The sequence below is a fragment of the Rhineura floridana genome, chromosome 16 (assembly GCF_030035675.1).
Source record: "Rhineura floridana isolate rRhiFlo1 chromosome 16, rRhiFlo1.hap2, whole genome shotgun sequence".
Lineage (NCBI taxonomy): Eukaryota > Metazoa > Chordata > Lepidosauria > Squamata > Rhineuridae > Rhineura > Rhineura floridana.
Genome location: NC_084495.1, coordinates 2,665,867 through 2,678,211, shown reverse-complemented (window position 1 = coordinate 2,678,211; position 12,345 = coordinate 2,665,867).

The following is a 12,345-nucleotide window of genomic DNA, read 5'->3' as shown; positions in this document are numbered from 1 at the left end:
GGCGTTGCCATAAGTCAGGATCGACTTGAAGGTAGTTCATTTCCAGTTCAGTATAGTATGAAAAATGGAAATGGACGGCCTTCAAGTCGATCCCAACTTATGGCAACACTATGAATAGGGTTTTCATGGTAAGCCGTATTCAGAGGGGGTTCACCATTGCCTCCCTCTGAGGCTAGTCCTCCCCAGCTGGCCAGGGCCAGTTCAGCTTGCCACAGCTGCACAGCCCTTCCTTGTCCGCAACTGCCAGCTGGGGGGCAACTGGGCTCCTTGGGACTCTGCCGCTTGCCCACGGCTGCACAGGTGGCAGGGCACGTCACCCCTGAGCCACTCACTATGGGGTGATTTTTAGCTGGCCCTTGACACCCAGGAGACACGAGCGGGGATTGGAACTCACGGACTCTGGACTCCCAGCCAGGCTCTCCTCCCCACTGGGCTCGACCAGTATAGTTGCAGAATAGTAGCAGTATTTATTTATTTATTTATTATTTGATTTATATCCTGCCCTTCCTCCCAGCAGGAGGGCTATAGGTACATTCTTAAACCATAAAGTTTTTTGCCTATTAGTGAATTCGCATTTAAATACAAAAAAAAGAAGCAGCAGCAGCTCTTTTTTCTGCAAAGAAAAAAAATGGATCTAGTGAAAAGAGATTAAGATGAGAATTCAAACTCTACTTCACATACACAAAATCCTTGTTAGGCTTAGCCAGGCCCAAGGTCATCCTTGGCAGAGCTTCATGGGGGAGTTGGGGTCTGAACCCGTGTCCCCCACATTGTAGTCAGACTCTTGAATCAGAAGGGCACACTTCCTCTAGTATCTCTCTATTTCTGGTCTGTATCAGTGTTTGGTCTGTAGTACTCACGTCTATTCCATCCTGTTTCCACATTATTAATCTGATTTTTTTAAAAAGTCCTTTTAAGTTCTTACAAAAAAAAAAGTATTTAAATTTGAATTTAAAAACATGTATCTCAATATATGTGTTTAACTACGTGTTTCATCCCAATGTGTATATTAACGTATTTAATCCTAAAATGCCTTTTGCTATGTTTTTTGAGCCGAGAATTGTACAGCAAAATTCAGAGAAGTGTGAAATAGGAAGGCTCATTATATTCTGATCCGAGAGGTGGAATTAGGTCGGTTCACTTAAAATTGCAGACCAGGAAAGCCATCGCTCTGTCTGGTGCAACAGGTGCCTAACGAGCAGGGATTAGACTCATAATGAGAGGGTTGCTGTTGAAACATGAAAACCGCTTCTGATGTTGAGCCAGAGCCTCCCATCTGGAGGGACAAGTGTTTACACTAAGCAGGTTGGGCAGAAGAGTGGCAGCAGAATAATTACCACCCTGACCCCTTTCACCCCCCAGTGAAAGTGCAATGCATTTGCAAAGAGTGAAAAGCAGTTACGGCCAGCATATTTTTCATTGTTTCCCTGAGTTCTGATGCTTATCATTCTAAACTACTGCTGTTAGGAGTGGGGCTTTTAACTGAAATTCACTCATATTTTTTTATCCAGAAAAGAAAATGTATGCTCATACTGAAGCAGAGATGGACCAACCTTTTGCCCCCAAGGGCCACATGTGGGGGTAAGTGATTGGTTGTAGACCACATGCCAGTGCATAGGGTTTCCTCCTCACACACATGTGCATGAGACAATCATCCCTGCCCTTGCTTGCACGTAGACATACCACGACAGACACAGACTTCAACACCTCTCTCTCTCACTCACTCACTCACTCACTCACACACACACACACACAAAATCAGTCACTTTTCTCCAGGCACCTGTGGACAAACTCTTTTTGGAACAGTGCACGATCCCAATCCAGAAGGAAGTTCTCCTGTGCAAGCCTCACTGAAATGAATGGACACTGTGGAAGAGCACCACTATGCTCCTGCGCAGCTCCTATTTATTTCAGTGAATTTGCTAAGGAGAATGTCCTGCTGGATTAGGCCTTAGGAAACTGGAGAGTGTTGAGAAATCGATTGGATAGTCTTACGATATGATGCTGGGGGAGGGGGAGGTTCACATGAACTTCCTCATGTGATGGAAGTAAATGTGAGGGGTTGTGAGGTAGAGTTTCCTAGTCCATGCCCTTGCTGACCACACCCCTTCCCCTCTGGGGATGTGTCCAGTGCCCATTTATCAGTGGGAGGTGAGGATAGCAATACCCTGCAGCTCTGCTCAAGAATTCCTTCCTCACATGATTAGCATTCACACAATGATCCTCCCCCTTCACCTGAATTGGCCGGTAGATATTTTAGATTGTTATGCAGTTAGTCCAAGCGGAAAGGCTTTAGTTGTAAAAACTAGATTTTAACTATGTTTTGCTTACCTTGTGGTGTTGTACAATATAGAAATAGCTTCACTTTTTGTCTCATCTAGGTTATCGTGGTGCTACGGGTAGCAGGAAGAGAAGCTTAGATTCCTCACATTGAGTCTCACATCTGCCATGGATGTCGCTTGAGCAAGCCTCCCTTTCCTTCTTAGCCTTCTCATCTGAAATATGATGGCAGCTATCATCATCCTTTATTTGTTTGCTGCCTTTCCATAGTTAAACCATGCTGAAGGTGGCGAAGCAAGGTAATGTAAGCATGCTGATCACACTGTAAGTACATATAATGCATTGAGCTCTATGTGGGGCTACCCTTGAGGGTGGTCCAAAGGATGCAGCTAGTGCAGAATGTGGGGGCTAGATTGCTTGTGGGGGCAATCTACTGGCAGAATATGCTTATAGGATTTGCATGACTGCCAATCTGTTACTGGGCCACATTTTAAGGTTTTGGTGGTACTAGTAACATATAAGCCTTATACAGCTCAGGACCAGATTACTTGAGAGACCACCTTGTTCCTCATGTACATAGGTCATTTTGTTCTGCAAAGGAACTTCTCCTTGATGTTCCTCAAATATCAGAAACCTGCTTTGTAGTAACTTGGAGAAGAGTTTTCCATTTGGCTGCCCCTGTTTTGTGGAACACAACCCTGCAAGATAAGACGGGCGCCTGCTACCTGCACTTTCCAGAAACAACTGAAGATTTTTGTTGTTGTTTTGAGAAGCTTTTCCAGTGGGGTGAAATGGTCTCTGCTTAGGTGTTTATTAGGTATTTATAAGCCCATGTTTAGTTATTTAGTTGTACTGTTTTTAAAACGATGTTTACTGTTTTTATGTTATGTTTGTAATTTGCCTCGAGATGCATGTAAAAGGTGATTCATAAATCCCCACATAAATAAATAAATATGATTGTGGCATCAAAATCTGAGTAGATACATAAATGTATGTTTTATTACTGGCCTAACTGTATTTGATTAGAATGTGTTATTTGCAAATTGTTATTCTTCCAGTGGTTTTCGTTGTTGGAAAGTTTTTAAATTTTGTAGTTTTTTTTTCAGAAAAACATTTTTCTAAAGCAAGTGCAAATTGATTGACGTATATTGTACCATATACACATCAATGTTATATCAATTTTAAAAGGATCCCACTCTGTTTTTCCTATTGTCAATTGTTTTAAATGGTATTAACACTGTATTTTTACATTAGAATAAGTGCTTGTTTTACTGGAACTAACCTTTGTTCATACAGCTGACTGCTGTGGCAAGAGGCATGGAGGAGAACGCAAGGACATTGCTCAAGTCCTCTTGATTACTCAAGGAGGCTGAACAGATAAAGGTTTTCTTTGCCCAAGAAAGACTTCAACAGGGAAGCAAATGTCTCAGAGCAGCAAGATCAGGAGGTGTTTTGTTTCTGTTTTTTAAAGTTAAATTTGTACTGAAATGGTAGATCTGTCCCCCAGTGATTGAGAGATCCCAAATCACTATATTCATCATTACTGGGGCTTTCAACTTGCACAGAAACTCCAAAGAATCTGAGGGTCAACCATTACCATTTTCTTGGGAATTTCTGATGCTGGGAGATAGGCTGCCACAATAATGGAGACTCTGTGTGTGTGTGACAGAAGGTTTTGTGAACAGCAGATACATGCCATGGATTATTTATTTCTGTCTCTTCCCATGAAATCCAAATTTGCTATTTGTCGATTGGAACAGCTGCTTCCCACCCCCTTGCCCCCCTTTTAACCAAATATGGGGATGTGGCTCGTTTTTCTAGAAATATTTTTTGACATTTATTTTTTTCCCCTCATACATTAGCTCTTTCAGAGAAAAAAATATTCAAAGCATCCAATTAATTATGTAGGATTTCACTGGAGTATGTGGATCTATTTATTTATTTATTACATTTATATACCGCCCCATAGCCGAAGCTCTCTGGGCAGTTTACAGCAATTAAAAACAATAAAAACAAATATGCAATTTTTAAAAAACAACTATTTAAAAACACATTTTTTTTAAAAAAAATTAAAAACAATTTAAAAATTAATCATAGAATCATAGAAGAGTAGAGTTGGAAGGGGCCTATAAGGTAGGGTTGCCATGTGATCAGTTTTTGCCCAGAGCCTGTGGATTTTGGGGGTCCTCTCTATGTCTGCAGGTGAGTCACCCCAATCTCCAGACTCTCAGCTTTCGTTCTTTTAAAAAATTAAGTTTCTAGGTGTTCTGATTCAAAAGGTATACACCAAAATGTCAGCTACCTCCTGCAACTTCTGTTAAATGAGTTCGTACCTGGCTGCTCTAACCCCACCCTTTCAGGTTTGTAGCCAATAAGTGAAGTCAGGGTTATGATTGACAAGGGATTTGTTGACCTCCTGGCAACAGCTAGAACCCTTTGTAAGGCCGGATAATTGTTGTCTTTTCCTGGGATATAGCTTACTCTCTGTGTGCAAGTCAGGAGACGCAGAACAGAAAAATCACAGCAGGATCTTGGTAGGCAATTGTTTACTGTAAACAATTTCAGTTATAATAAAAGTGTACATGCTGGGTTTTTTAAATTACTTGCAGAAATAACATATTATAAATTTTAACTTTTAAATAATTTTTGAACAGAAATGTTTAAAAAGTGTACATGCAACTTGTTTAAATTTTCCTGGGCGGTTGAAGAGGGCAGTTTATTTGTCTAATTCACAACCTGTTTTGAAAACCTTCCCAATATGAAGCTTTAATTCTGTACTCACTTTTCTGGGAGTAAGACATATACGAGGAGCAATCCCCACTGAATTCAATAGGATTTATTTTTTAGTAGACATGATTAGGATTGTGCTGTAAATCAGTGGGACTTTTGAGTGAATATAGCATAGGATTGTGTTGTAAATCTTTCTATTCCCCTCCAATCCTATTTTTAAAGCAATTAGGCAGGGCTAACCTAGGTATCACTGCTTTGTTTGGTAGGAAACTAATACTAATAATTAAACTAATAATTGCACTAAAATATATATTTACAGGTTGTGTAAATAATAAACATCTTTGACAGTCATGCTTATATAAATATTTCTTCATATGTTGTCCTGATAAGTATCTGATTTCACACTATGGTTGTAAATTATTATTTCCTCTATATTTTAGGTGTGCCCTTCTTCCTTGGGGTGGTCATGGCCTCCCTCTGTTGTTTTCACTCTGAGGGGCAGATTAGGCTGAGAGATGGTGAGTAGCCCATGGTCACCAAGTGTAGCTCATTTCCATTTAAAAAAATGAATTAAAAGGATTTGCATGCAGGCAAAGTTCATTAAGTTGATCCACACAATACATTTAAAGCATGTTCAACATGCATTTAAAGTGCATGACTTCCCCCAAATAATTGTGGGAAGTGCAGTTTCCCCTTCACAGCTATAGTTTCCACCACCCTTAACAAACTACAGATCCCATTATTCTGTGTGAGATTCATGTGCTCCAAATGTGTGTTGAATGTGCTTTAAATGAATGGTGTGGATCTGCCCTAGATGTGCTGTGCATTCATTAGTGAATTGAAAATAACAATTTTAAAAGATATGTTTTTTAAACAGGGGAAGGGCTATAGCTCAGAGGGAAGGCACATGCTTTGCATGCAAAGGTCCAAAATCCAATCTCTGGAAAAGACCATTGCCTGGAATCCTGGAGAGCCAGTGCTCGTCCATGTCATCAGCACTGAGCTGGATGGCACCAAATGGCCTGAGTCAGTATAAGGCAGATTCCTTTGTTCCTAAAGGAGGAAAGAGGCCCAAGGGCCACAGTGACTCCAACATATATTTATGTATTTTATTTACAACATTTATATACCACTTTATTGTAAAAAAACCCCTTAAAGCAGTTTACAGAAGGAATTAAAACAATGAAATTATTTGCAAAAACAGTTAAAGACGTATTTAAAAACATTCAAAATAATAAAACCAACAATAAGTTAAAAACAAAAAATGTTTTTAGCAGGTGTCGAAAAGAGTACAATGAAGGCGCCTGCTAATGTCAATAGGCAGGGAGTTCCAAAGTGTAGGTGCTGCCACACTAAAGGATCAATTTCTTACAAGAGTACTATGTGGAACCCGTAACATGGAAAGCACACCTTGAACTTGGCCTAACTGCAGCCCTTGGTCAGGTTGTGCTGCATGGGGATTTCTGTGACCTTGGCTGACTGCCTGCCACAATGTTTTTATTTTTGGTTAGGAAACCGGACTGGTTGTGGGATGCTGAGTTTTCTGCCTTCCTCATAGAATCTTGTTGTGGTTGGTATGGTATTGCATTTAGCAAATCATCACTGTCGTTTGTTTTTTTCTATTTGCATTTCATTTATCTTTGACCTCACTCCCTTATATCACTATATATGGTTCCATGTGCTCAGCTCAATCCTCTTAAACCCACTGATGATGCACCTTGTTGGTTGTATGATGGTTTGTTTCATGTCCAGTAGTGGTAAAAGAGAATTCACATACTGGGAAGTATGGCTTCAATTGCTATTGTTCCCAGGCTACTGCCCCTGAAGGTAGACCAAACCATGTGTTTTCTCTCTCACTGGAATTGGGTTGGCTGCCAAAGTGAGTTTATAGCAGCCCACAGGGTAGGCAGAAAAGTGTAGAGAATCTTCCTACTCTTACTCATTTCTCAAACCTTTCTGAAGGGTCAAGTCTGTAAAGAAGTTTGGAGCAGCCATGTTAAAAGGCAGGCAGGGCATTCCAGGCAGGGGGTTGCCAACTCTGCTTGGATATGCATATCTTTGCAGAGGATCTCTAGTCAAACTTTACCAACAGCACAATCCAAACTATATCTACTCAGAAGTAAATCCTGTTGAGTTCTATGGGTTTTAGTCCCTTAGTAAATGTGTTTACAATTGCATTCTTCAAGGGCCATCCATCTGTACTCCTGAGTGCTCCATCTAACACCTCCACAATCTAGGCTCCCTTCTGCCTACAATGGCTTTCTGCTGACTGACCTGGGCTGAGGGCACTTAAACCCTTTTTACCAGAAGCAAGCTGGCTAGATTAAATGTTCTTTAGCCAGGCTCTCTAAACAGGTGGGAAGAAATGATCTTGTCACTTCAGCTGGACCTGGGAACACCATCATTTAATCTTAATTTCCAGTCAGAATTTTTTTTTTGCTTGAATAGTATGCTCCAAGCAACTGTGGTTGATGCTTAATATATCATGCTTAATGACATCACTAGGGCCCACCCCTGTGACATCACTAGGGTCCACCCCTGTGACATCACTAGGGCCCACCCCTGTGACATCACTAGGGCCCACCCCTGTGACATCACTAGGGCCCACCCCTGTGACATCACTAGGGCCTGTCCTGCAATCTCAGGGTTTGGAATGTTTCTGACTTGGCAACTCCACTATAAGGCCATCGAGTCCAACCCCCTCCTCAATGCAGGAATCCAAATTAAAGCATACCTGGCAGGTGGTGATATATCCTCACTTTTGCAGGGAATGCAAAAGATTCTCCACACTGTTGTCCCTTGTTTGTCTGGAGCTTTATCCACTGGCTATTGATTGATTGATTGATTGATTGATTGATTGATTGATTGATTGATTGATTGCACTTGTATATCGCCCCATAGCTGAAGCTCTCTGGGTGGTTTACAGCAATCAAAAACATCAAAACATACACAATTTAAAAACATATTTTAAAAACAATTTAAAACACAATTTTAAAATTCAAAACAATATAAAAACAATTTAAACATGCTAAAATGCCTGGGAGAAGAGGAAAGTCTTGACCCGGTGCCGAAAAGATAACAGTGTTGGCGCCAGGCGCACCTCATCAAGAAGATCATTCCATAATTTGGGGGCCACCATTGAGAAGGCCCTCTCCCTTGTTGTCACCCTCCGAGCTTCCCTTGGAGTAGGCACCCGGAGGAGAGCCTTTGATCTTGAACGTAGTGTACGGGTGGGTTCGTATCGGGAGAGGCATTCCATCAGATATTGTGGTCCCAAGCCATGTAAGGCTTTATAGGTCAAAACCAGCACCTTGAATCGAATTCGGAAACATACAAGCAGCCAATGCAAGCGGGCCAGAATCGGTTAATTAATTCCACTGAAGTGAAGGAGGGGTGTTTTTTTGAAAGAGCATATAGATACAGTAGGGTCCCGCTTCTCGTTGCCCCGCTTTTCGGTATTCCGTTAATACGGCACCAGCTGGGCGATCAGCTGGAGGGGGGGCTGGAGCTCCCCACACTCCAGCTGATTGTGCCAGAGGAGGGGAAGCTGATCTCCTCTTCTGGCACGATCAGACTCCCGCTCGAGCTGATTGCCCCAAGGAGGGTTTCATTCATTCATTGATTAGATTTATTACTGTCAATTGACCAGCCAGAGAAATTCAGTACAAAAAATACACTAAAACATATTTAAAAACAGTACAAAATAGTACAGGTAAGTTAATTATTTCATGAGGCAATGGATCGATTAGGTCAAAGGTTCCTTACTCATCAGGTCTCTACTTGTATCAATGGCTGCTGCGAAAAAATTCATGACTTTACTGGTTATGGGGGAATTAATATCCGCTAATAGATATTGTGCAAAACAAAATTTATCTCTGCCTGGAAATTTCTGGAAGAGAGGAATAATAAATGGCTCCGAAGGCTGGTATAAAACCTGCACTCCGGTAATACGTGTTCTGCTGTCTCAATGGCACCACTGTTGCAAGGACAGTAACATTCGGTCCGAGGGATTCTGTTGAACCTTCCCTCTAGTAGAGCTGAGGGCAAAACGTCAAATGTGGCCATCGTAAAGGCCTTCCTTAACCTAGGAATAGATAGGTGATAAAGAAATTAAGCAGAAGTAAATGGTATTAGGGATGGCAAGCTTGCGAACCTAGAGCAGAGACAGGATAGTACATTTTGGAAATCCACATCCAGAATCCTCTGGGTGATGGCTAACAGCTCTTTCGTGCGTCCCAGTGATATAACATAAGGGATAGAAAAGCCAAGAGAAGTAAGCTGCAAGAGATTTTTTCCATTTGGATTGAAAGTTGTCAATTAATATAAGGGGGGAAAGACCAACTGGCTCAAAAATCAGTTTCATCCAGTAGCGAAATTTAAGAATCCAGATCCGCGATCTATGGAGGGCATACCTGTTATATATCTCAGTTTGGCATTTGACACGCAAGGGGGGACGGCTAAAATACTTCTAAGAAATTTAGTTTGAATAATCTCAAAGGGTAAGTGTGAATTGTAGTTACTCACTTGGGCACCATACAATAATTTTGAGATTACCTTGGCCGTGAAAACCCTAATCGCAGACGGTACATAGTGGCCACCTTTTGAGCAAACAAAGGATAAAAGGGCTTTTGATGATCTTAAGGCAATCGCTCTGGCACTCTCCACCTGCGAGCACCAGAGACCTGACTTATGAAATAGTATTCCCAAGTATCTGTAGGATGGAACTTGGTCGATGGGGGTGCCATTAACTTGCCAACGATACTTCCTTCTCTTTCTAGAAAACACTATAACCTTAGATTTGCTGTGGTTAATCACTAGCTGGTCTTCTATACAGTTGCAAGCAAGGACTCTTAACAGACGTTTCAATCCAACGGGCGATAGCGATAGCAAGACCACGTCATCGGCGTATAATAATACTGATATAGGTTTATTAGCTAAGGTAGGAGGGTGAGCAGGGCATTGTCTCAACTTCTGAGTCAAGGAGCTGATATATAGGTTAAATAGGGATGGGGCCAATATACAACCCTGTTTGACTCCCTTATACGTGCGGATGGATTTGGTAAGGATCCCCTCGCGGTTGCATCTAATTTGAACGTATGTGTTATGGTGCAACCCACGGATCAGGGCAAGCAGACGTCTATCAATAGTGGAAGCCTCCAACTTAGACCAAAGGATATCTCTTGAGATTGAATCAAAAGCTGCCTTGAAGTCAATGAAGGTGGCAAAAAGAGCACCACCTGGCCTAACCATGTATTTATCTACTAGATGTTGAAGTACAACAATATGATCCAAGGAGGAGCGCGATGCCCTAAATCCAGCCTGTTCCTCTTCTAGGATAGACTCCTGTTCCATCCAATCTTGTAGCCTGGACAATAAGTGCCCTGCATATAATTTGTTTATAATGTTTAAAAGAGAAATAGGCCTATAATTAGCGGGATCCTTTCGCGAGCCCATTTTAAAGATCGGAATAATGATGGCACAACCCCAATCTTCTGGGATACATAGGGATTGATCTATACTAGTAAATAAAGCAGCCAGGACCGGGGCCCACCATTCTGGATTAGCTTTAAGAACTTCGGGAATAATGTTATCCAGCCCGGCTGCTTTATGCGGTTTTAATCCAGCTATAAGGGATTTTATCTCCTTTACAGGTACGGGAGGCCAAGGAGGGAGGTTTTCTATAGGAGGGTGAATCCTAATTAGATTGGTTTGCCCTAAATTAAAGATATTATGGAAATAGGTTTCCCATGTATGGACCGGAATATGATGATCCATTACATTTGGAGTAGTTGGCCAACCCCCGGCCACAAGCTTCCAAAAGGCAGATACGTCATTTGACTTAGAGGCAACTATCAATGCGTGCCAGAGTTGGGTCTGAGCAATTCTTTTTTTTTGTTTAATCAGTTGCTTGTAATTTCTTTTTAATGTGAGGCATTCGGAAAGCAAAGCTGGTAGATCTTGTCCTCTATATTCCTTGTATTTCTGAATTAGCTGGTTTTTTAAGGTGACACACTCCTTGTCATACCAAGTTTTTGATAAGTTCGGTCGGGCAAATTGCTTTACCGGTAGATGGGACACTAGGCATGACTGGACTTCATAGATCAGATTTTGAAAAGCTACCAACATAGGTTCACCCTGTACTGACTCTAAAAGGAGATCACGACGGCTAAGAAGCCGTTTGGAACAGAGAGATATCTTCAAATCCATTTCTAATTTAAGTGACCACCTAATACGAGTACTACTGGAGCCAGGATCTAGTTGCATTAAAACAGGATGTTCCAGATAAAAAGAGTGGTCACAATTCAGAAGAAGTAGCAGCGGCAAATGGTCACTATCAAGGCGATGATCTACCGAACAGGAAACAAGTGGGCCAGAATCGGTTAATTAATTCCACTGAAGTGAAGGAGGGGTGTTTTTTTTGAAAGAGCATATAGATACAGTGGGGTCCCGCTTCTCGGTGCCCCGCTTTTCAGTATTCCGTTCATACGGCACCAGCTGGGCGATCAGCTGGAGGGGGGGCTGGAGCTCCCCACACTCCAGCTGATTGTGCCAGAGGAGGGGAAGCTGATCTCCTCTTCTGGCGCGATGAGACTCCCGCTCGAGCTGATCGCCCCAAGGAGGGGAAGATCTGATATTCTCCTCCGGTGCAATCAGCTGGTTAGGTTCCAGACCTCTGCACTACAGCTGATCCACTTGTCGGCGGTTTTCACTTTCCGGCGGGGGTCTGGAACCTAACCTGCGTATGAGTGGGGCCCTACTGTATCCTAATTGTGGCAAAGATGTGTTAGAGAAACGTTTTTGTATAATTTTATTTTTTATGTTTGATTTTATGAGGGCTTTATTGTTTTACTGTTTCGTTTTAGGTATGGCTCGTTTTTATGTATACCACTTAGAAATGCAAATGACCAAGTTGTATGTAAATGTCTCAAACATATAAATAAATAACTACAGTTTATGAATAGGTATCAGGCATCAGCTAGGAATGTGCTGAAAGGTTGGGGAGAATATTTTCAGTGAGTAAAGGTGCTTTTGTTTTGGTTGAAGCCCAAATGTACCCCAAAAGACTGCCTCCAAATGCAGCTTTTTCATGCCTGCTTACCTGCTGTCAACTGCGGGTCTCAGCAGCTGCTTTGGCTTTTTTGTTCATTTGTTTTGTTCTCCAAGCGTTTTCCTTCCCAGTAATGTCATTTCAGTCAGTCAGGAATTGAGAGAGTGATAACATCACAATGCCATGTAGCCAATCAGAGTTTGCTATGTGATGATGTCACAGAGCTAATTCAAACTGAAGGCAGGAAAGATTGCCTTTACTCAGAATTGGCAGGGAATGTGTGGTTC